The sequence below is a fragment of the Nicotiana tomentosiformis genome, chromosome 7, assembly GCF_000390325.3.
Source record: "Nicotiana tomentosiformis chromosome 7, ASM39032v3, whole genome shotgun sequence".
NCBI lineage: Eukaryota > Viridiplantae > Streptophyta > Magnoliopsida > Solanales > Solanaceae > Nicotiana > Nicotiana tomentosiformis.
Genome location: NC_090818.1, coordinates 28,020,168 through 28,045,688, shown reverse-complemented (window position 1 = coordinate 28,045,688; position 25,521 = coordinate 28,020,168). Strand labels below are relative to the sequence as shown.

At 34.3% G+C, this 25,521-nt stretch overlaps 1 pseudogene; it reads right to left on the bottom strand.

Annotated features, from left to right (window-relative positions):
- Positions 1–1,384: 1,384 nt before the first annotated feature.
- On the bottom strand, positions 1,385–20,202 carry LOC104098302 (uncharacterized; annotated as a pseudogene).
- Positions 20,203–25,521: the final 5,319 nt, after the last annotated feature.

The window sequence follows — 25,521 nt, the reverse complement described above, 5'->3', positions numbered from 1 at the left end:
TAGACGCACAACTATAGATATACTCTATAGATTGTCAATTTGTTAAATAATCTCTTAAGAATCTTTCCTTTCCATTTTCTCCCATGACCGAACAAACATAAGACAAAAAGATAACCTTCTCTCTCCTGCTCTTTCGTTATTTCCTGCTCTTCGTTTTCCCTTTAAACATAATGAGCAAATATTTATATTATATATATTAATAAAGTAAAAAAAATAATTCTATCAGCATAACATTAACTTATGATTTTAAAGTACTACTTTTACTACACCTTTACTTAAGAAAACTAAAATCATCAGTACATAAAATTAAAGAAGCCATGTACGTGTGCTACCAACCTCGTAAACTAATTGTTGGACGAACCATTGACAATAATAATAATAATAATAAATGACAACTGGATCGGTCACACTGACACATCGGAATCTTTCCCCATTCGAAGGTCCAAATTATCCTAAATTCGAAATTATTTAATTTTTGTCGCACTATAAATTTTTGGTTCATTCATATCCTTGTTATTAGCAAACATCTTATATTAATTTGTTATTAACAGAGCTCTAGCTTGAAATGAGTAAACTCTGCTAGTCCAAATTTACTCATCAAATTTATATTGTAGTTTAAATCACTCTTAGGCCCGAGATTTGTTAGGAATCATGACGAAAACAAGCTTGTTTACCCAACGCCGGAATAATATTAGACCAAAAATTTAACGAATGGCAAAGTTGCTCGATCTATAATGCATAAGGTGACTATTTTCCCGTTGAATGAAATATCTAATTTGAGAATATCTAATCACCGATAATATATCATAATCAGAAGTTACAAAAGGATACCATACAAAGTTACAAACCCTTTAATTTGATCCTACACCTTATGGATCATGACAGAAATTCCAACCTTTTTGTCCCATGAGCAAAAATGCATTTTTACAGCAAGACACAATGCGGTGATAATAATAGTCTTGAGTCATTAAAAAACTGATTTACAAGACATAAAAAAACTTTCAAGACGAGAGGCGAATTCATAATTATAAAGAAATAAATATAAATGACTATTGCGCAAGCTGTTCTTTATAATAAGAGGCACATATTGATTTTATTAAATGAAAATCAATTATGAGGTAAAATTTATTTTTCCCCGCCTATAACTGTCACCAAATTATGACCATTTAATCAAGTCAAAGAAATTACATTATAGCTGAAATATGAGATAATGGAGGAGCTTAATCTTCCAACATTTTGAGCCACCACTTTATACAAACCAATTGATTTTCTTTTTAATTCCCTTAAAATTGATACTAGTATTTTGTAACTGGAAAAGCAGGCAATTTTTACCAGAATAACTGTCCTATTTGCAACAAAACAAAAGATAAATGGTACACGAACCCAAACAAAACACTTGAAATTTACAGATGAAGCAAAATTCCGAAGATTATAATGCCATTTGTGGTTACAGCAGGGTTTTCTAGTCTTCTTTTTCTCTTGCTAAAAAAACTGTTTAAACTATCGCGCGCAAAACTTGAGAGATGGAAAAGGTAGAACGCTTTTGCTTTCAATAATAAGAACTCGATTCTAACCTCCTGAGAATGCTCCTATACTTTGCAGGGCTATCATACCAAGTAGTTGTATTAATAATTTCACTTTCCAACCAATATGGATCTTCTTTCTTCTCAGTCAGGCTTCTGAAGTAGCTTTTCCACCGTGCGATTGTGCGCCCTAGACAAATACTCTTTTGCCTTAGAAAGATAAACTTGAGAATGTCCTTTGTGAACACATTCATCTCCTCGCCTTCAATTATGTAGATGTACTGAAATAAAGTACAACTTAAAAATCAAGAGTAAGCAAACTACATGTAACGAACAACTTGCTTCGTGTGCTATACATTACTACAACAAGCAGACACTTGTGGTTGGTTGGTTTAAAACCCTTTCAAAACATTTTCTTCACTTGAAGCCTTCCCCTCCCATCAGATGAGAGATCGGGCGGAAGATCTATCAAAGGCTAAACATAAAATACATGATTATCATAGGCAGTTTCTCTTTATTCAGTCCGTCACGCTACAGCTCTAGCTGAAAAGGTATTTAGTTAAGTTAGAATAAGTTTTGGATAAGCCAATAACAAAACAAATCACTAGCTAAGTTAAATTTCCTTTTAGGGTAACACCATCTAATTATCTAAAGGAATATAAACAGTGAGCTCCAGAAGTACACATATATCTGCGCACAAAATATCGGTGAGAGAGAGAGAGAGAGGGGACAATTACCAAAAATATGAAGCCCATAGTTGCCAAGACTGCTTGTACAAGCTCATCCAAAATCCCTGAAATACCTTCATCTGGCTCACCAGAACCGTCACTGCCTCCTCCACCGCTACCACCTGAGCGATCTCCACCCCCATCTCCTCCTTCATAATATTCTTGTTTTTTTATCTGTTGCTTCAATAAATCCTCAACTTACGATTCCTTCTTCAAATTTCCCATGGCTTTCTCAAGTGCTTTAAAAGGAGAAGCCTGGTCAGATAGTAGTGCCAAGTGAGGTGTTATCTTCTCATATAATAAACATCCATAAGCTTATTTTGCTTAACTAATGATTTTCAACAGAATGTTAGGAGCTACTTTATCCTCATGTTTTATGCAGTTTTATCGGAAAGAAAACCAGCTTATGATGGATATGTTGTGCATTCAAGGAAAAAAGAGTCATCTTTTGTTAGCTTTTTTTTTCTTGGATAACCGTAGTATCCGGACCAGCTTGCGCGCACCTTGATTAATTCCACGAGATATCTGACACCTCCCACCATCAACAGATATCAAGTAACTCTGTCCACCAATGTTTGGACAAATGAGAAGAAATCACCTAATATTTTTGCCTCAACTATTCCTTTATGGCTGGCCACAGTGATTAACGTCAGGTTCCCTCCACATACATATGAAAAGTAAGCCAGCCGTATTAACTCATCAACTCGCCTTAACGCACCCTCACTATATAGGTGCGGACTTGCGTACAGTATCACTTGCTAACAGCTGCCAAAAGCGGAAGCTTCAATGTTGACGGGCTTATTGTCTCCTTTCTTATCTTAAAAAAAGGGAAAATAAGAGAGGGATCACTCCTCAGGCCGTCGCTAACCGTTGCACCTTCCCTTCTGCTTACACCATTTCTTTGTGAATGCTCCGCTTTGCTCTTTGTCGCGCTACTTCCGCTAGCAACCAGCTTCGGATTCTCCTTAAGGCACCATGTTGAGTAGGGATTTGAATAGAAACTCTATTTTGGGGCTCTCAATGTTACCGGACTCCACTCCTCTCCCCGGGCTCGCTCCGCTCTATGCCCAAAGCTTCAACTCAATCACTTGGACAGAGGGATTTGACCTACTAACTGCAGGCTCGGGTACGAGAACAGTATCCATTGCCTGCTGCCCCCTCTCAATATTGACGGAAGAACTTTATAAGTTTCCAAAAATTGAAGATACAGATCAAGAAATTGAATTTCAATTATTTGTGGAAACATATCAATTGGTCAAACTCTTGATAAAGGAAAGAGATGTTGTGTATGAATCACTTACATATTCTTCTGAATTATATGTATTCGAGAGATTAATTTGGAAAAACAGTAGGGATATGACAAAAAGTTGATGGGGCTGTTGAGGGGTTGAAGGCTAGATTGGTGGCCAAAGGCACTTTAGAGATAAGGGAAAAAAACTGAAAGAAGCCTCAAAAACAGAAGAAAGGGTGGAAAGTGATGAAGAAAGAGATTGGGATTTGAACCTGAGACCTCATGGTTCTCACCCACTTCATCGACCACTAAGCCACACCCTTAAGTGCATCTGTTGTTAGCTTTAAAAATGCAGCACAATATATCTATTCTGCATGGATAAAAGACGAGTTGAAACAAATTCACACAACATTGTAACAAGAAACAGATTTCTTTTGAAAAATAAAGAGAAGAAAAAATGTGAGACTATCAAATGGGAAGCAGATTATATATGCTCGCTGAGCAAATTCAAACACCCGTATTAAACAAAATAAGAGGAAAAAATAGACTAAACCTTAAAGATAACTTTATAAGAAATGTTAAGATTTTTTTAAAGCAAGTAAAATTAATACACCACAACTAGGGTGGGAAACGGTCGGGTCGGGTCGGATCAAATATGATAATGCAAAACAGATAAATTATTCGACCCGACCCAAATTTAATACGGATAAAAACAGGTTAACCGGCGGATAATATAAATATCATCACTTTTGAAAGAATTACTAGTCTCCAAACTAGAGAAATCCCAAATTTGAGGCTTTACAAATGTAAAAGTTAAACTAATTAGTTATCCATTGATTATCCATTTTCTAAGCGGATGATATGGTTCTTATCCATATTTGACCGTTTTTAAAAAATTCATTACCCAACCCATTTTTAATGAATAACATGGGTAGATAACTATTTTCTTTTAACCACTTTACCACCACTAACCACAACTGATAAGCTATGGACACATCACATGCGCAACATATTGGATAGATAACCTAAACAATGTTGGGGTGCCAACTAGCATTCTGTACATGAAAGGTCGTATAATCAGCAAAGTGTTGCCCACTCCTTAACCTACCTGATTTAGTAAGAGACAAGACAAATGTCAAGTTGATAACAAGTACTCCCTCTGTTTCACTTTAAATGAAGTAGTTTGACTCGTCACGGAGTTTAAGAAAAGAAAAGAAGACTTTTGTAACTTGTGGTCGTAAAAGTTTAAGGGGTAAAAGTTTTGTGGGGCCATAACATTTGTGTGATTATAAAAGCTTCTCACTAAGGATAAAATGGGTAAAATGAAGAGTTTAAAGTTGAATTATTTCTAATTGTATAAATGTGTCATTCTTTTCGGAACGGACTAATAAGGAAAATATGTCATTTAAATTGAAACAGAGGGAGTGATTGGCGACTTAATAAAGCAGCGTCATTAGGTCATACAGCCGATCCCACTAGTTTGGGAGTGAGGCATTGCTTTCATTGTTGTTGTATTAAGCCGCATTGTAAGATACTACACTATGACATTACTGAGGAATAGGGAGAAAAAGGGTTAGGCAATTAAAAGGGTTGAAAGAGGCATTCTCTTACTTCACCTTTCCCCTAGATTATTTTTAACTGTCTTCATTGTTTTTAGATACCATGCTATGGAAAACAAAAGCAATAAAGATGAGAAATTAAGTAGAAATGAGAAGAAAATGACAATAACAATATATTAGAGAATTATGTTCAGAGGTATATCAAGGATTTCAACATCATGGGTGCACCACTATCTTTAAGATGAATATTTGATTTAACTATATAAATTTTTATACGATACAACAAGTTGACGAATAAACTATACTTAAACTATTAGCATCATTTATGTCCTTGACGAGTTTCAATACTTTGAAAACTATCAATAATAAAATATCATTACTTACCATTTTAAATACATTATGTTCTATATAGCAAATTAAAAACTATTAAAAACAAATTATCCATCCTATTAGAGATTATTTTAAGTACTTCTATTTCCCTGCAGATATGCTATTTGCATTTTTTGCTTATAGTTGGAGTGCAACATTAATTTTATTATCTTTTTCTAGCACTTTATTTTTTGATAAAATGTAAAAGTTTTCTTGATAAATTAACCTTTTAATTTTGAAGTTCTCTTTTTTAACAAACACTTACGACTTACTTCTATAAATTTTATCACTAATAATTTTCAAGAGGAAAAGATAAAAGCATATTCCATAAAACATCTAAGTTGCTCTGACACGGGTGCGGGTGTCCGACACGGGTGCGGATCTAGAGGTCGAATCCTTTGAGATGGAAATTTTTAGATTCGGGGATACGGATCCTAGAACCGACACGGGTGCGGGGATCCGACTAAAATTAATTCAAAAATAAAAATATCTCTACATTATGAGAAACTTTATGGAATACTTACCTATAACTTGTAAAGTGTGAATTTTTATTCTCAAGTTGTAGGCACGATTTCTTGATTTTCTTCCATTCTCATATTCTCCTACAAGTTAGTGGTTACACAAAGTATATTAAAACATAATAAATATCATATAATTACATAAGTAAAAGAGTTGGATATATAAAGATAAAGAAAATTGAAAACACACCTTTTAGGCTTTTACTATTTTTGTCGAAGAACATGACCTTGATAAGAACATAGAGAATAAAAGATGTAAGTATTATTTAGCAATTAGTATTTCTCTCACAAGTCATAAATTATGAAGAGTTAGTCATTCTCATTAAGTCAATCAAAATAAGTATGAACACCAAAAAGGCAAAAATAAACGACAAGTCTACAATTGCAATCACCATTCGAGCATTCCCATATAAAGTTACATTAACATTGAACTATATAAACTAACAAAAAGTAGGAGAGGATAACTACTAAGTTTTAACAATTGAACAATAACATTTAGCATTCTTCCTCAATATTTTCAAGATCAATTTCTTGCACATCTTCAATCTCCTCTTCAAATATGACTCCTTCTAGTTGAGGTTCATCGATTGACAAGTCAAGTAGATCATTGGTGGCTTCATCAACATCAAAACGATCTCCACCTAAAGCAAAATTAAAATAAAAATAATTTAAAAAATAAAAAAATACTAAAGGAAATATAAATTCAAGAAAACATAAATTATAGACATACCCACATCCCAATACTTGCTTGGGCCACTTGTATATGTTTCTTTTTGACAAGAAAGCAAGCGAAGATTGTAATGCACAAAAACTAGATCTTCGGCTCTAGAAGTCTCTAACTTGTTTCTTTTGATACTGTGGATCAACGAATAGGTGCTCCAATTCCTTTCGCAACAAGAAGAAGAAGTCGGTTATGAAAGCAATTTGTACGTCAAGCTTTGCAAAAGTGGAGCGTTTACACCATGGTTAGCCCACCAAGATAGAGGCTCCTCATACATCATAGCCTCAACCACATGAGGCTCACTAAAGAAACCACTACCACTTGCGAATGCTCCATACTCCAAAGACACTTGTTTTAGATCATTTGAATTTTTAAAGTATCTTTGAAAGTATTTAACTCTATTTAAGGAAATCTCTCTATCCTCATTTGGAGCAAGCCTTCGAACCACATTGCCTTCCCCTTTAATCCATGATTCATGGTAGTATTTTGGTACCAAAGAATGTGACATACACTGTAAAGGGGTGTTACTCTTATTCCACCTAACAACAAGAATTTCTTGAATTGTATAAAAAAAGTTTGATTGCCCGACAATAAGATCCTTTCCCTCTTGTTCAAAGATAATTGCTTTCACCTTTTCGATCATTGTATCCCACATATCATAAACAAGATGCAACTTTGGAGCATCAAGATCGGTACTTCTAAGCATAGACACAATTGGTTCGGTAAATTTTAAAAAGTACTCAGTCTTATCCCACCATTCGTCATTCATTACAAGGGATTTAATTTCATGCGTTTTAGCTTCAATCACTTTATCTCCCTTATAATTTCTCCAATCATCATCCATTACCATTCTTTCCAAAGATGATTTCACTTGATGAACACGACTAGTCATGACAACATGAGATGCAAATCTCGTTTCGGCAACTTTCAACAAAGACAACGCTGAATGCTTTTGAAAAAGAGCATGAGCCATATCATGATTCAACACAAAAATTTTCAAGCTACTAACTTCACCAATCAAATCTAAAATCCATTTGCAATTTATAAATTGAGTTGATTTTTCGGAAGGTTGGCACATGCTTTTTAGTGCAAGGTTCAAACAATGAACAACACATGATGTCCAAAATATATGTGGATAAGTTTGCTCAACCGTAGAACCGGTAAGCTTCATATTACTTGCATTATCGGTGATAACTTGAACAACATTACTTGCACCAACTTTCTCAATTGATTTAATGAACAAATTAGCTATATATTATTCACCCTTCACAACGCCACTTGAATTGATTGATTTTAAAAATATTGGACCACCGCTAGAAGCCGCCATTATGTTTATCAATGGTCGCCTCTTAATATCCGACCATCCATCGGAACAAATAGACAATCCTTTTCTCTTCCATGCATCCTTAATAGGTTGTAATTTTCTATCAATATGAGCTTTTTCTTGAGCTAAAGGGGTAGTTCTTAACCTATTGTATGTTGGCGGAACATAACCGGGTAAAGAAGTCTTTGCCAAAAACTCTGAATACTTTCTAAAATAAGAAGACTTGGCAAAATTAAAAGATAAACCTGAAGTGTAGAACATGCGGGCTACCATTTTGTCGGCGATGTTTCTATTCTCAATGCCGAACGACTTCTCTAGAGCTCCAACGTTTGAACCTTTTCTTTTTTTTAAATGCGATAAATCCGACCTTTCAGGAAGCGATACGTAATCCGACTTTTTCCTCACATCAAGTTGTACAGATGCTTTTTTATTTTCAGCTTCTTCATATTCTTGCTTCAAAGCTTCACAAACTTCTTTGCTTATCTCTTTACATATTTGAACACCTTGACCAGAGATTTTTAACAAATGAGCTTTGACCTTAGAATATGATCCCGTAACTCTTTTGTTACAATAGTTACATGACCATATTCTATTTTCACCACCATTTGGAGTAAGTGAAAGAACTTTGACATGGTTCCAAAGAGGTTTATCATCAAAGTCGGAGCCTACACTTTGTATTGGCCTTAACAAACCTTCACCCTTTTGATTTGTTGTTGAGGAGGTAGAAGAAGACATTTTTAAGAGCTAAATAAAATGGTAAAGAAGAAGATGAAGATGCAGCAAAATGGAATGGACTTTGGAGGCAGTAGGCGTTTGGAATGGTAAACAAGATGAAGGCAGCAGGCGGTTGGACTTTTGAGGGACTTTGTTTGGTGAGAAAATACTTTTGAAAGGAATTAGTAGCTTTATGGGTCACTTTTGTACTTTTGGGGGGAAAACCAACGGTGGGGGAACAACTAAATAAACATATATTAAATAGACTAATGCTAATGTGATTTATAGACTAACACATATACTAACACATATAGACTAACGCATATACTAACATTAAATAGACATTTATTAATGTAATAAATGTGATTTATTTAAGAATAATATCATCGTAGTGCCGTATGCCTTATTAATAGATAACTAGATAAATCTATATTTTAGCCCTAATCAAATATATAATTAAACTTTGTGCAATTCGTTATATCAAAACCTATACTAATAAAATGAAATAAATGTCATTAATGGTTAACTGGATATATCGTAATGTCATTAATGCCCTAAATATATCGTAATGTTTTATTAATGATTAACTGGATAAAGTTAAGTTGTAGTCCCGAAGAAATATGTGATTAAACTTTGTGCAATTCGTTATATCAAAACTTATACTAATAAAGTGAAATAAATGTCATTAATGGTTAACTGGATATATCGTAATGTCATTAGTGCCCTAAATATATCGTAATATTTTATTAATGGTTAACTGGATAAAGTTTAGTTGTAGTCCCGAAGAAATATGTGATTAAACTTTTTGCAATTCGTTATATCAAAACTTATACTAATAAAGTGAAATAAATGTCATTAATGGTTAACTGGATATATCGTAATATTTTATTAATGGTTAACTGGATAAAGTTAAGTTGTAGTCCCGAAGAAATATGTGATTAAACTTTGTGCAATTCGTTATATCAAAACTTATACTAATAAAGTGAAATAAATGTCATTAATGGTTAACTGGATATATCGTAATGTCATTAATGCCCTAAATATATCGTAATATTTTATTAATGGTTAACTGGATAAAGTTAAGTTGTAGTCCCGAAGAAATATGTGATTAAACTTTGTGCAATTCGTTATATCAAAACTTATACTATTAAATGAGATTTTTACCCACTTGATTTTATAGGAAGAACAAACAATCTAACAAGAAGAGTTTCCTACTCTAGTCGATTAATGTGATTTGTCGGAAAGCTATATAACCTTATCCATTAAAGTTTTTCGATAGCTCAATATTAATTGGCGGTCCTAATCAAATATACTATAAGAATATAAATAATTCATATTCACTTTAACTAATATAAATGAAGTGTTCTTAAATGCTCTAATTCTTGATTTGGTTTCTAAATTCGTGATTATTCTTCTTTGACATTTTTCTAAATTATTTTAGTTCATTCTCAAATAATGTGATTTATAATTACCCTTACAATATGTGTCACAAATCACAACATAGCATATAATGGAGAACAAAGGGGTCAATTTTATTATGTACAATTTATAAATTTTTCTAGGCTTCGCGCGATCATATTCTATCAAAAAAATATTAATAAATAGTATTATTAGGTTAATTAATAGAATTTGTTTATTTAGAGTAAATACTTATTTGTAATATATATGAAGTTTACTCACATAAAAAAATGTGTGCCTTTAAAGCATAAAAAAAGAAAATTTAGTTTTCAATTAAATAATTATTTATTATTTTGATTAAAACTCTAATTATTTTGGTACAACTAAAACTCTAATTTTTATAAACTTAAAACTTTTGAATATAATATTTGTAATATTTATCTCATAAACTAACGTGGAAAAATATTATAATATATGTATCAATTAACAGACTAGTTCTCCTAATTAGTTCCTAGGTCTTCTTATTCAATCGTTCTTCTCTGCTCCTTTCTTCTCTGCGCCTTTCTTCAGTCCTTCTGAATCATCTTCCCCAACAAAATTTTCTCCATGTCTCTGGTTTTTGCCAGTACAACACACCCATTCGAGCCCTTCCCAATATGCCTCAGTCCAGTAGTCCACCCATCAACAGCTTCTCTGCCCTAAAAAATAACACAGAGCTCTTGATTTCAGAAACTTGCCGCATGGAAACTCAAAGATTGACCAAGACAAAAAGTTTCAAAGGAGACAAAAGGACTAGTATAAATTACTACATAGCAGCGAAATTGAAGGTATTTCGTTTTCCATCTCTTCAAATTCTTACTTAGGGAAATCAATTTCCCCAAATTTTTGGTCAACGCACCCGAACTAGTCTGACCGGATCCGACACAGATCCCACACCCTTACCCGTGTCAGTGTCGTGTCGACACCGATACGGCACCGAAATTATCGTGTCGGAGCAACTTAGTAAAACATTATGTTGAAGGAAAGAAAATATTTTGGTTTCAAGGATGGAGAAATTCAAAAGTCAAAAGAATGTCCAAGACAAAGTAACCAAAAAAGAAAAGAAAATAATATATGAAAAGAATCATTTTTAGTTAAAAAGTCTGAAGGCGCGCATGCTGGAATCGAACCTTTGACCTTCAAGACAGAGGTGCACACAGTTACTACTGGACCAAAGTGCTCAATTGAGTATGGGTTCACACTAGGGATATTCATAAAAACACAAAAAACCAAACCAAACCGATTAAAAAAATCGATACTTTTTAGATTTGGTTTGGGTTTGGTTTTAAATTTTAAAAACCGATCAAATTTGGTTTGGTTTTGGTTTTAATAAAAAAATAACCGAAAAAAACGAACAAAACTGACTATAAAAGTAGATATTATAATTTATTATTACACACATATATATGTATATTTTTATATAAAGTTTCTATATATATATATATATATATATATTTTTATATAAAGTTTCTAAAATTTTATCGTACATATTTATCATTTGTATTTTTAGTCTAGTTCTTTGCTATACCTAATCAAAAAAAATCTAGATCTTTGCTATTATAATAATCTAATTCTTTGCCTTCTAGTTTGATTGGTATTTTTCTTTTGCTAAGTATAAGAATTTATTTCATGTTAAAAATAATCAATTTTTAATTGAGTAGTTAAATTATTCATCACTATTTGAATCAATTATCATCAATATATCTTGGTAAATGATAGATTTCTCAAAGAACAATTAGTCTGATAGTGTTACGTTGAAAATATAGTCGCCGGAATATGCATTTGGTAGTGTATGTCTCATATTTAAGAAAAAACCGATAAATAACCGAAAAAACCGAAAAACTGACAAAAACCGAATCGATAAAAAACCGACTTAATTGGTTTGATTTGGTTCCAATATTTGAAAAACCAACTTACTTTGTTTGGTTTCTTTTTAGGGAAAAATCGACCCAAACCGAACAATGAACACCCTTAGTTCACACGCGGTTATTTAAGTATGTAACGCGAAAAACACTAATCCTATACATAATCCTTGGAGGGGAGCATGGGTTCACGTGAACCCACTCACTTCCACATGGATCCGCCCCTGATTATGTTTAGCAGATCATGTAGTCACAACTAGCCAATTGATGTTTCTCGATACACGCAAGGAAGTAGAGCCGTCAAAATAGAATGGCCCATGAGGCCGGCCCAACCCAACCCGTAACTTGGGTAGGGGTGGGCTAACAGTTTTTTAGCCCATTTAGAACTGAGGCTTCTAAGCACCACCATAATCAGCCCGCCGGCCTTGAGGCTGGACTGAGGCCGGCCTTGAGGCTGGACTGAGGCCGGCCTTTGAGGCCAAAGAAATAATTAATATATTTCAAAGAAAAACGTAAAAGGAAAATAGTAAAGGTTCTTAGAACCAAGGCTAAACGCAATATGTAGCCTACAACTAATGTTACCTTCTACTTTTGTTTGTTTTTCTTTAAATGTCTCTTCCTGCACTTGTATTCCCAGATTTTGATTACATAGAAATTTGTAGGATATTTTAAGGTGCCTACTCATCTCATCAATTGCATATCCTGTGTCAAAAACCATTATATTCTTTCTGGTCTCACATGCCTGGAATCTCTAGTTTCCAAAGAATAGCGGTTAGGTATTCTGGTTTTAGTCTATATGCACGATAAAAATGCATATCGTTGCGATGTTGTAGAGTCAGTTTTAACATTTTTGCATATTTCATCTTCTTTATGTCATCAGTGAAACCGTAGAAATGTGAGCCTTTCTTGATAGCCATAATAAAAAGGTAACCATAAATCCATGACAATCATCTTTTGAGAAATTGTACTCTCACAATGTCTCAACTATCAAAAAAAACCTGAAAAGGTGTACACAGCAGCAAGTGGTAATGATTATATTGGACATGTCTTATAACTTTTAAAAAATAAATAAATTGAAGGTCCATTCTGGCCCACTGCCAGCTCAGGGCTGGACTGGAATTTTTAAGGCCCCTTCAAATGAAAGGCGGCTCATCTTAGCCCGTTAAAATTCATAGCCCGTGAAGGCCGGGCCATTTTGATAGCTCTACTAGGAAGCAACCAAGAAGCCTGATAGTGGAACACGTTCCATAGTAAAACTGGTCATCAGTGTTTTGGATTGCGTGTGGCGACAAATAGCGATGAGTGCCCGTTTCACTGAGGCGCGCCTTTTTGATGTGAAGCGATAATTTATACAAAAAAATAAAATATTATATATATAACTAAAAACTCAATAGCAATAATATATTAATAAATATATCAATTCAAAAATTAAAAACTCAATAGATAGTCATAGTAGATTCATAAACTAAAACAAGCAACATCTATTCTTCTTCAAGATTTTCAAATTCTTGAACTTCAAGAAAGTTAGCATTATAGGAAAAAATTATCAAGTCAATATGCAATTAATTCTAACTCTATAATTGAAAAAAAGGAGGAAATTTCAGGTTTAAATAAAGCTCTCTGCCTCTGCCCAAAGTGAAGCTGTGAAAGATTGAAAAACAAAAAACATAGCCAAAAAAAAAAAAGAGAAGAAGAACTGAAGAAGCTCTCAGAATTACTCTGTTCTGTTGACTGCAGCACCTTGAAAAAACAGAGCAAAAACAGGCTCTGTTCTGTTGAGTGCAGCAGCAGCGATAAAAAACAGAGCCAAAAAAAAAGGGAAGAAAAAACAGAGCAAAACAGACTCTGTTCTGTTCACTGCAGCAGCAGCAGCGATAAAAAACAGATCCCAAAAAAAAAAAGAAGAGAAGAAGGAAAAGGAAGAAAGAAAGAAAGGAGAAAGAAGAAAGAAAAAAAATTGGACACCTCAGGGCAGAGCAGAAACTCGAAGAAAGGAGAAGAAGAAAGAAGAAAAGAGATGAAGAGAAGCTAGAAACTTGAAGAAGAAAGGAAATTGATGGTCTGCAGTAGGTCTGCTGTCGACTTGAAGGAGGAAGAGTAAAGAAATTGCGAGCCCTAATTTTTTTTTAATTGCAGATCGCTGCTGCTGCCTTTTTCTTTTCTTTTTTTGCAAAAAGCGACGCTATAGGTCGCCACACGCTACAGAGGCAGAGGCGCTTGCCTCTTTGAAAACGCTACGCTACAGAGTAAAATGGCGACGGAAGCTTGCCTCGCCACGCCTCGCCTCACGCTATTAGCGCTGAGGCGAGCGCTATTTACAAGACGGTTGGTAAGTGGTAACGTGCATGGAATATAAAGGCTGCTTATTGCCTTCCTGAATGCAGGCTATCAAAATATGTAGAAAACCCTGCACCCAAGGGTGTGGCCTAGTGGTCAATGAAGTAAGTGAGAACCATTAGGTCTCAGATTCAAATCCCAGCGGAGGCAAATACTAGGTGATTTCTTCCCATCTATCCAAGCCTTGGTGGATAGAGTTACCTGGTACCTGTTGCTGGTGGGAGGTGTCAGGTATCCCGTGGAATTAGTCGAGGTGCGCGCAAGCTGGCCCGGACACCACGGTTATCAAAAAAAAAAATGTAGAAAACCCTCAAGAGTTCTTAGACAACACTACTTTTTTCTCAGTCCTAATAACTAAGAGTCCATCTGAGGCCTGTGCTAAGAAGTAGGTGGCAATGGCCTTGCAATTATCTTAGACCTACAAGTTTTAGAATTCCCTCCTCATTTCACAGCCAAGGGTCATGATGGCATGATCGGAAAGAGCACGTCTAGGGTCGACACTACATAAGTAGAAGGTATGTAAGAATATGCAAGAACGCCTTGCACTTATCTTAGTTAACTTGTTAGCTTTTACACCCAAATGATCCCAGAAAGTGCAAAGAAAATAAAGGGAAGAAAATATACGGGCAGAACCTACACCCCATCTCTTTCATCAGAGACGGATCCATGATTTAAATTATATGGGTTTCAACGTTAAGGTTCTTATCATTGAACCCATTGTATTTTTCAATTTATGGGTTCATATCTACTATTTGTTGTAATTTTAGTAAATTTTTACATATAAATTTATGCTCCGCATCGAAAGTTATGGATTCAGATGAAACCGATGTTAGAAGGCTAGATCTGCCATTGTCTTTCACCTTGGGGTGGTATCCTGGAGGTGGATGCAGCTTTGGAGCATGTCCTGCCCCCCTTTTTTTGTTGTGATAGGTAACTGCGCAAGTACACGGCTTTGAAGAATCTCAAAGTAAAACAAAAACCAAACCATATGTCACCGTTCCTTAAGAACAAAATCGAAACCACTGTATCTAGCAGGAAACCTTTCTTCATGTTGGATTAATTTGTGGGTGGTTTCGATAATTTTACATAAACTAGAATATTTTAATTAACTAGTCAAATTTCCCTTGTCCTTACAGCAGTTTGAAGCTTGTTGTTCGATGCTTGTGGGCGAACTTTACTCCAAATTCCCTTTTACCTATGTGTTCGAAAAATTGGAACTTTCTTTTAGTGTTTTTTACAAATAAAATAAACCTAAACTTGTCCGTGTGAACTTGCTCACATGGTCTGTCCCAAGCCCAAATGAAAAATGAGGGCGAGTAGGGTGATAGCTTGAGTAAAACTAGTCAAATTATGATGAATCTAAACAATCAACAGAAGAAAAACAAATTTATATAAGCCAATATATTTGCTTAGTCATGTATGTAAGCTTATATTGCATCCAGTGTTTGCTAGGGGTCTTTTAATCTTGTTCGAGATTTTCTTATAAAAAATGTAGAGAACTCCGAATTCTAAGAATCTATATTATGGAATATTGGAATAAAATGAGTCGGAATGGAGAATATTGAAGATTCATAAAACTGACCCTAACTAGCTTAAGATTGAGGCGCAATTGTTTATGTTTACAAATAAAACAAACCTAAAGCATTTCATAAGTTTGAAAATAACAAACTCAACCACTAAAAGAAACCATCAACCTGTGGCGACTTGCTTTGGTTTATTTTGGACAATTTGGGCGGTTTCATGGTTTCTTTGTTCCCCGCTAGTTATTCCCTCCGAGTAAAGATATTAAAATTAATCAACACACATATAAAATGAATGATCTTCCAAAAGAAAGTTACCTCATTGTCATTGCTTGCCTTCCCCTTGCCACCAAATAAGCATACAGTTCTGCACAGCTGCGGTCTGTATACAACTACTTTCGCAATAAGGGAGGTTTTCGGGAGTCTTGTGCCCAGATAAGCTGAAGATAGTGTCGTCAGTTTTGAAGTCCTTTTTGGAGCAGTGAGTGATGGAAAGGAAGCATTGAAGTTGGAGGCAGGATGGCAACTGTTTATGCGAACGCAGCTCATCTCATCAAATAACCAGTCAGTTACAAGACCTAATCACATCATTCAACAAGGGCGGCTCTAGGGTAAGGCAAGTGAAGCCCTTGCCTTAGGCCCCCAAATATTTAAGGCCCCAAAAATAAGAAACACTATTATATTATTACTAGATGGGATTGGCCCGTGCAAGCCCGGGCCCAACACTTTGGACAAATAATATTGTGAAAATGCGTATGGCACATATTTCTGTTATGCTCGTATAAAGCAGACAACAACAATGACAAAAACACAAACTGCAAGTATCAATTCGAACAAAAATAAGTAATAAATTTTCTTTCCTCTCTCTTTCTGTTTCTAAATTGAGCAAAAACCAGAGCCTTTTCCTTCTCATCACTTTTAGCTTTTGCTTTGCAGATTCATGAAATCCATCAAAGAAGTTGGGTAGGGAGGATGACTGGAATTGTCTAGATAAAGTGAGATCAATAGGCACCTCATCTAAACAGCTTATGCAGTAGAACAACATGGACTGGTAGGAGACCTTTGTAGACAGAGTTAACCAGCTTTATTTGCAAAATAATTAACACAAGCAGAAAGAAAAACAATTTAAAGTAAACCAACTAAGAGAATACCCTAAGATAATCATAAAGATAACTATTTCCAGGTAAGAGTATTCTCTTAGATAACACTGCTTCCTTTCATTTCTACATGGTGCCAAAAATTAAATATCACTGCTTCCTCCCATTTCTACATGGTGCCAAATTTTAACCCCAAATAAAAGAAACTAATAATTATTGAAACGAAATTAATCACCGGAAGTTAAAATCGAGATGATCTTTACAGAAAAAAGCAATTTAATGCGATGAACAAAAAAAACAGGATAAATGAATCTGGAGAAGACAGAAAACCAATTTGTTTAAGTCTTGTGGGAATTTGAAGTTACTAATTTAGAAACTTTATATATCATGGGAAGTTAGAAGTTATTCATGAGTACGCTTTCCATCAGCTTTAAGTTTGAAGAATGGAAGGACCACTACTTTATACAATCGCTATAAGCAGTCAGTTTAAACATGTTCAAAACAAATAGTGCGCGCATTTTAATTCTCCATGTCTACATAGAGTGATTACTCACTGCTGGTTTGGTATAGTATCTGAGCTGCTGAGAAGCTATGAGAAAAGAGAGGATCAATGCTACCAAGACAAAGCATCCTGCATTAGCAGGGCAAACTTGGAGATCTTTATATAGGTTCACATAGAAACAGAAAAATGTTAGCATTCATAACTTGTAGACCCTTGATCTTTTAGAAAAAGAAAATAAATTGAGATAGAAGAAATGCATGGTTTAGCAGTTTTAGCAACACAATTTCAGTAGCCAAGACCATTTTGCAGGGGTAGACCACCAACATAGTGTACAACATCTATTTAGTAGATTTAATGGGAAGACAATCTTCAACAGTTTAAATCGCTTACTTTGAAATTTGATGAACAACGACAATAACATTTACGCGAATCAAGAAGAGATGAAAATACCTGCAAGTTTGCAGATTCACCTTTTTCACCTTTAGCTTCAGATATTGGTTTTTCTGCAAGGACCTGCATTTTGTAAAAATGAATTATACATGTAACTATGGTATTCATTAACGAGCAGCTTGAAAGGTAAACTCTCTCGAAAATAAATTTGCAACTCCTGGTTTATCAAGTAACACAGATATGATTTTTTTACAAATCAAAAAAATATATTCATTAACGGGCAGCTTGAAAGGTAAACTTTCTTGAAAACAGGTTGCAACTCCAGCTCCACCAAGTAACACAGATGTTGATAGTTTGACAAATCAGGAATAACGGTCTCACTTCTAATCAAGAACAAAAAGTTTTTCATAATTCTTGATACCAACTTATACTCCCAAAAGTTAGTAGCTAAAAGATTTATCACAGAACAAAAATAATAAAATCAAAATACTGACTAACAACTGTACAACTTCTCTTTTTTTCTCAAAGCTGAATATGATAACAAAGAGTGCAAGAAGACAGACAATCACATAAAAAGACAACTCAACAAATTTATCAGGACCTTATCTCCAAACATAGTCCATCCAGAGCTTCGACTTTATTATCCACAATTACAAAGTATCCGACTTTAAGGAGATCCAATAGGCATAACATCTCCCTCCCTCCCTCTATCTATCTATCTATCTTTATCTCTATCTAGCTAGCTATAAAAAATTATTTAGCATTACAAGTTTATTATAACAGAGAAGAACAAATTCATTATGAGTAAAATATTGAGAAGACAACGAATACTCCTTTTTCTCATGAGTTATACAACATGAGTTTTGTGAAAGATTAAGTCTAAATGTTGATGAAAGTGGTTTATATATTGAGAAGGTGCAGTTTCTTCAAGGTTAGGTTCGGTTATTTCCGGTTTAGTTTTTCGGTTATTAACGGTGCAAGATTTTTATGTGTTGACTCATGACTGCTCGCTTTCTGTTACATTGAAGCATTGGAATAAGCTTTCTGTTACATTGGAAATTTGGAATAAGTCTTGTGGTGCCCCATTATATAAAAGCAGGCAGCAGCTAATGGCTAATGCAAACATGCAATTGCCTTGGCTTCGTTACCTTTCTCAAAAAAGCTAATGCAATTGCCTCTAAAATACTCTCAACACAATGCAATTTCTTTTTATGCACTGCAAATTTATGCACATTAGAACTCAGAAGAAGGAGGGAACTAGGGAAAAGGTTACTTCTTGCATATCTGGTAACCTGAGGAAGAACGACAGAGTACGAGGCGTTGAGGCGACGAGCGGCGGAAGAGGAAGAAGGCGTCGGCACTCGGCACTCGGCATTAGGCAGCAGGCGCAGCAGCCAGCAAGAGGAGGAAGGAAGTCAGCCAGCCAGGAACCCTAATTAGAAATTGTGAAATGGAACTATGGAAGTAGGAATCTGTAAGATAGCAATTAGACTTGTTAATTTTGGGCTTCAGATTTGTGGGTATTGGGTAATACAAATTGGGCTAAATAGGAGGTGGGTTTGAGCCTAATGGTTAATACTTAATAACTTAAAACTTGCTGGCAGTGGCTGCTGTGCCTTCCTAGTCCCTCTTTACTTTAGTATTAAATTATAAATAACTTAAATATTACCCAAAACTTCGTTTTTTCGGTTAACATAAACACCAAAATCGTTAATCGCATCGAATACCGAAATTTAAAAATATATAAACCGCACACCGACCGAATAACCGATTAAACCGACATCGAAAAATCGAAATTTATGGTTCGGCCGATTTTTTCGGTTCGGTCGGTATTATGCCCACCCTTAGTATATATGTGTATACGTACTAATAAAAAAATATATAATTAAAATTTGGCTTTAGGCCACTGATTTTATGGAGCCTCCCTTGCATTCAAAACAGTAGTTTCAGCAAATCAATGTACATTTTTTCCCTACATTTAATGATTTAATAGAAGTAATGCTTTACGCCAAAAAAAAAAAAAAAAAAACTAAAATCTTATATGCCAAAACCCTAAAACACTTCTTTGAGTCCTGAACTTGTCAAACCTTAAATATTGAGGATTTTACATACTTCGGCAAATTGAAGTTTTGAATTCGAACTTTTGTAATCAGAATCACACAGCAAGAAGTAAAAAACTGAATCTTAAGGAGGAGAATATAGAGTTTACCAGAGAAATTAGACGCCGGCGGGCGAAGTAAGCACTGAGCAGAGATACAATCACCGGAGTTAATTTCGGCAACAGAGATAATAAGATAAAGTGGCGTTACTATCAGTGCAACCTGCCTACAATAATAGGGTGTTTGGGTGGATTTTTTACTTAATCATTTTAGTTTTGGTATACATAAAAAGTGTTTTTAAGTCAAAACATGCTAAAAATTATACTAGTACATAAAAGCATTCGGCTCTTTTTCCTTTTTTACTAAATTAAAACTTTTTTCTACGGAAATTTTGATTTTGTAGTCTACTACAAGTGTTATTTAATTTATGATAATTTTCTACAATAAAGTAATAAACAATAAACGAAATCCATAAATAAAAAACAATTTTTTTTACATAAGCTCGTTTTCTTCTAATTGTAAATGCTTAGGAAATCATTCCTTACTTTTGGATACTCAAAATAGTCAATTAATTAAATGTATATGTCTATCTATCTTAGGTGTGGTAAATAATCTTTTAGAAAATAAAAGTACAGGTACGAGTAAATGAAGGATAGTAGACATCAAGTTTGGCTTTGAGAACAAAATATCACATGTGTTTAGGTCTCTACTAAACATTATTTGTAAAGTATGCAAATACTATTTGAATGTTCTTTAACAATTTTAACATCGGAAGAAAATAAAATTTAAAGTCAAAAAAAAATTATGAGTAATGAGAATATTAAAATTTATAATAAGGAGACTCTTTTTAGGTTTGTCAATATGCCTCAACGATAGACTTTTCACTTGATTCCCTAATAGCTAAATTGTTTCATTGTTGATTATATATTCGCTAGCTCTTTTAGATCTCTTATGAAAAATAATTTTATTAGGTCATTTCAATAAATGCTCTGTATTGATTGAGCTTTCTTAGTATTAGTTAGAAAGTTCTTAATACGTCAAATATTCAACGATTGTAAAACGTTATATATATCAAGATAGTTGATACATTTTTTTGGCACAATTAAGGGGTGTGAACAGGAGGATTTAAGACACAACTTTTTTCAAAAAATATATTTTTTCTATATTACAATCGAGATCATAATTTTAATCAAAATAAGTTTTTGCTAAAATTCAAAGATCTATGAATTAAAATTGAAAATTATTTTCATAATATTCGTCATTTGAAAAGTCTATTAGTTAACGAATTGTGAATGGTGAGTTCACTAATAATTAAAAACTCCAAAATTAAAAGACTGACATTACTTATACACACAATACAAATATTTATAAAATTTGGGATTAAATAAAATTTATGATGCTTTAGTAATTAGATTGAAAATGGTTGTCATGTTATACGAGTGAGATATGACTAAGATTTTTTTATGTGTTTGTTAAATTCATGCAATCATGCAAAATATAGCATGTATATATATAAGGGAATTATTTCTTAAATATATCATAGCATGACAAATTTTTTAAATCACAAGGTCTGTAAAACTACGATGACATTTTTTTATTTTTTAATGTTGAATTTTTCTTTCTTTTAAAATTGCATAAAATTTAGAATCTTCATATTTAATCGTCAAGACACGTTTAAATAAAGCACATAGTAAAAAATGACAAAAGAAGAACGGAAAAAACCATAAAAATTGAAACTAATGTTATAAAATATAACTCAAAGTAACAATATAGAACAAGGAAAAACAAGCTAAGAGATATATAGAGAAAGAGAGAAGAGATTCGTATTTCTTCTTCAATTGTGTGTATTTTTCTATCTATTACAAGGCCTTTATACAAGTATGAAAAGTGAATAAAATATGTCATTGAATATGTCATTAAGCATTTGAGATAAAGATCATGGAGGAAGAGTAGGCATCCACCATAATTTGATATTTCTTATAACACTCCCCCTTGGATGTCCATAGATAATGTGTCTCGTAAAAACCTTATTAGGAAAAAAAAATCCTAGTGAAGAAAAAAGAGTACACGTGTTTAGGAATACGCTTTTTGGTTGCCTCATTAAAAACCTTGCAAGGAAAATCGAGTGGGACAAAATCTTGTAAGGGAAAAAGAGTACACCGTGTATTAACTTCCCCTGATGAGAGCATCAATTCACATCCTTAAGCATTCTCATCCCAATCTTGTACACTAGTTTCTTGAAGGTTGACGTCGGTAGAGATTTGGTGAACAAATCGGCCATATTATCACTTTAACAGATCTGTTGCACACTGATATCACCATTCTTTTGAAGATCGTGTGTGAAAAATAACTTTGGTGAAATGTGTTTTGTTCTATCTCCTTTTATTAATCCTCCCTTCAATTAAGCCATGCATGCTACATTGACTTCATACAAATTGGTGGGTAGTTTGTCACACTTTAAACCACATTTGTCTCGAATTAGGTGTATTGTAGACCTCAACCATACACATTCTCGACTTGCTTCATGAATAGCAATTATCTTAGCATGATTAGATGAAGTAGCCACGATTGATTGCTTAGTTGATCGCCAAGATATTGCAATGCCTCCACATGTAAACACATAGTATGTTTGAGATCGAGCCTTGTGTGGGTCAGATAAATACCCAGCATCGGCATGACCAACAAGATCGGGACTGCAATCATTGCCATAAAATAAGCCTATATCGGTAGTCCCTTTTAGATACCACAATATGTGTTTGATTCCATTCCAATGTCTCCTTGTATGAGCAGAGCTATATCTTGCTAAGACATTAACTGAAAAAGTTATGTCAGGCCTTGTAGTGTTAGCAAGATACATTAGTGCACCAATTGCAGCAAGATATGGTACTTCAGGACCAAGAAGCTCTTCATTCTTTTCTTGAGGTCGGAACGGGTCCTTATTCACATCAAGTGATCGAACAACCATCGAAGTACTCAATGGATGTGCTCCATCCATGTAAAACTATTCCAATACATTTTCTATGTAGGCAAATTGATGAACAAAAATCTCGTTTGCCAAATATTCAATTTGCAAGCCGAGACATAATTTTATCTTTCCGAGATCTTTCATCTCGAATTCATTCTTTAAATAATCAATTGCCTTTTGGAGTTCTGTAGGAGTTCCAATCAGGTTTATGTCGTCAACATATACGTAAAGTACAACAAACTCCGATATTGTTTTATTTATAAAAATACATGGACAAATGGCATCATTTATATAACCTTCCTTTAATAAATATTTACTAAGGCGGTTATACCGCATTCTTCCTAATTACTTTAGACCATACAAAGATCTTTGCAATTTGATTGAAAACATTTCCCTGGATTTTGAATTATGTGCGTCAGGCATTTTAAATCCATCGAAAATTTTCATGTATATCTCATTATAAAGTGAGTCGTAAAGGTAGGCTGTAACCACATCCATTAAATGCATGCCAAGCTTTTCATGGACAGGAAGACTAATGAGATAACGGAACGTTATAGCATCCATAACAGGAGAATACGTCTCTTCATAATCGACACCAGGCCTTTGTGATAATCCTTGTGCAATAAGGCGTGCCTTATATCTTTGTACCTCATTTTTCTCATTCCTTTTACGTGCAAAGACCCATTTATAGCCAACATATTTAACACCATTATGTGTTTGGACTACAGACCCAGAAACTTTACGTTTCGCAAGTGAATCCAACTCATATTGGATTGTTTCTTGCCATTTTGGCCAATCACGTCTTTGTCGACATTCTCCAACGGATTGAGGTTCAAGATCCTCATTATCTTGCATAATGCTAGATACAACATTATATGCAAATACATAATCCACAACTATATTCAATCGATTCAAATCTGTCTCAGTATCGATTGAGTTTATTGATAGTTCCTTATTTTCTTGAGTCTCATGCTCATTGATTTCCTCATGAATTTCAGGATTGGTTAAATCATGGGTTTCTTTATGAGACTCATTCGTAGTATCGTCTTGATTATTTATTTTCCTTTTTCTAGGATTTCGATCCTTAGAACCCAACGGTCTGCCACACTTTAGGCGTGCTTTTGACTCAGTAGCTATGACACTAGAAGATTGTCCAACAGGGACATCAATACGGATTGGAACATTATATGCATGGATATGTGATTTTGTTATCCCTTTCAGATCCGTAAATGCATCTGGCATTTGATTTGCTATTTTCTGCAAATGGATAATCTTTTGCACATCTTTTTTACAAATAGAGGCACGTGGATCAAGATGAGACAATGATGTATTTTTTCACAAAATTTCACGTTTGGTTTCACCAATTTCTCCCCCTAATTTTGGGGGGAAATGTCTCATCGAATCGACAATCTGCAAATCGAGAAGTGAACAAATCTCCCGTTAATGTTTCAAGGTAAGAATAATGGAGGGCGATTCAAACCTAACATATATTCCTAACCTTCTTTGGGGACCCATATTGATGCGATGTGGCGGTGCTACAAGCACATATACAACGCATCCAAAAATTCTTAGATGGGATATATTAGGTTCATGACCCAAAACTAATTGCAACGGAAAATATTTATGATAATTTGTCGGTCTGAGACGAATTAGCATTGCTGCACGCAAAATGGCATGACCCCAAACAGAGGTGGGTAATTTCATTTTCATGAGTAACAGTCTTGCTATTAATTGCAAACGTTTAATCAAAGACTCTGCAAGGCCATTTTGAGTGTGAACATGAGCTACAAGATGTTCCATTTTTATCCTAATTGATAAGCAATAATCATTAAATACTTGGGATGAAAATTAAGCACCATTATCAAGTCGAATAGACTTAATTGGATTATCGGAAAACTGTGCCCGGAGTCGAATTATTTGTGCCATTAATTTTGCAAACGCCAAGTTACGAGATGACAATAGGCACACACGAGACCATCTAGAGGATGCGTCTATTAAGACCATAAAATACCTAAATGACCCACTAGGTGGGTGAATAGGTCCACAGATATCCCCTTGTATACGTTCAAAAAACGCAAGGGACTCAATCCCAACTTTTATTGGTGATGGTCTAATAATTAACTTGCCTTGATAACAATAAGTGCAAGAAAAAAATATTACTTAAAAGAATCTTTAAATTCTTTAATGGATGCCCATTTGAGTTTTCTATAATTCGTCTCATCATAATTGATCCAGGATGTCCCAATCGATCATGCCAAAGTACAAAAGTATTGGAATCAGTAACCTTTTGGTTTACGATATAATGTGCCTTAATTGCACTAATTTTTGTCCAATACATACCATGAGATAAAATAGGAACTTCTCAATAACCCTTTTCTGGCCAGAGACATTCTCGGTAACGACGAGATATTCGATATTAATCTCATATATTGTCTCAATATGAAATCTATTTCGACGGATATCTTTAAAACTCAACAAGTTCCTCTTGGACTTGGAGGAGAACATTTCATTCTCTATGATAAGTATTGTTCCATTAGGCAGAGTTATAGTGGCTATTCTAGAGCCTTAAATTAGATTACTACTACCAAAAATTATAGTAACATCTGCCTTAGACATACCTAAATG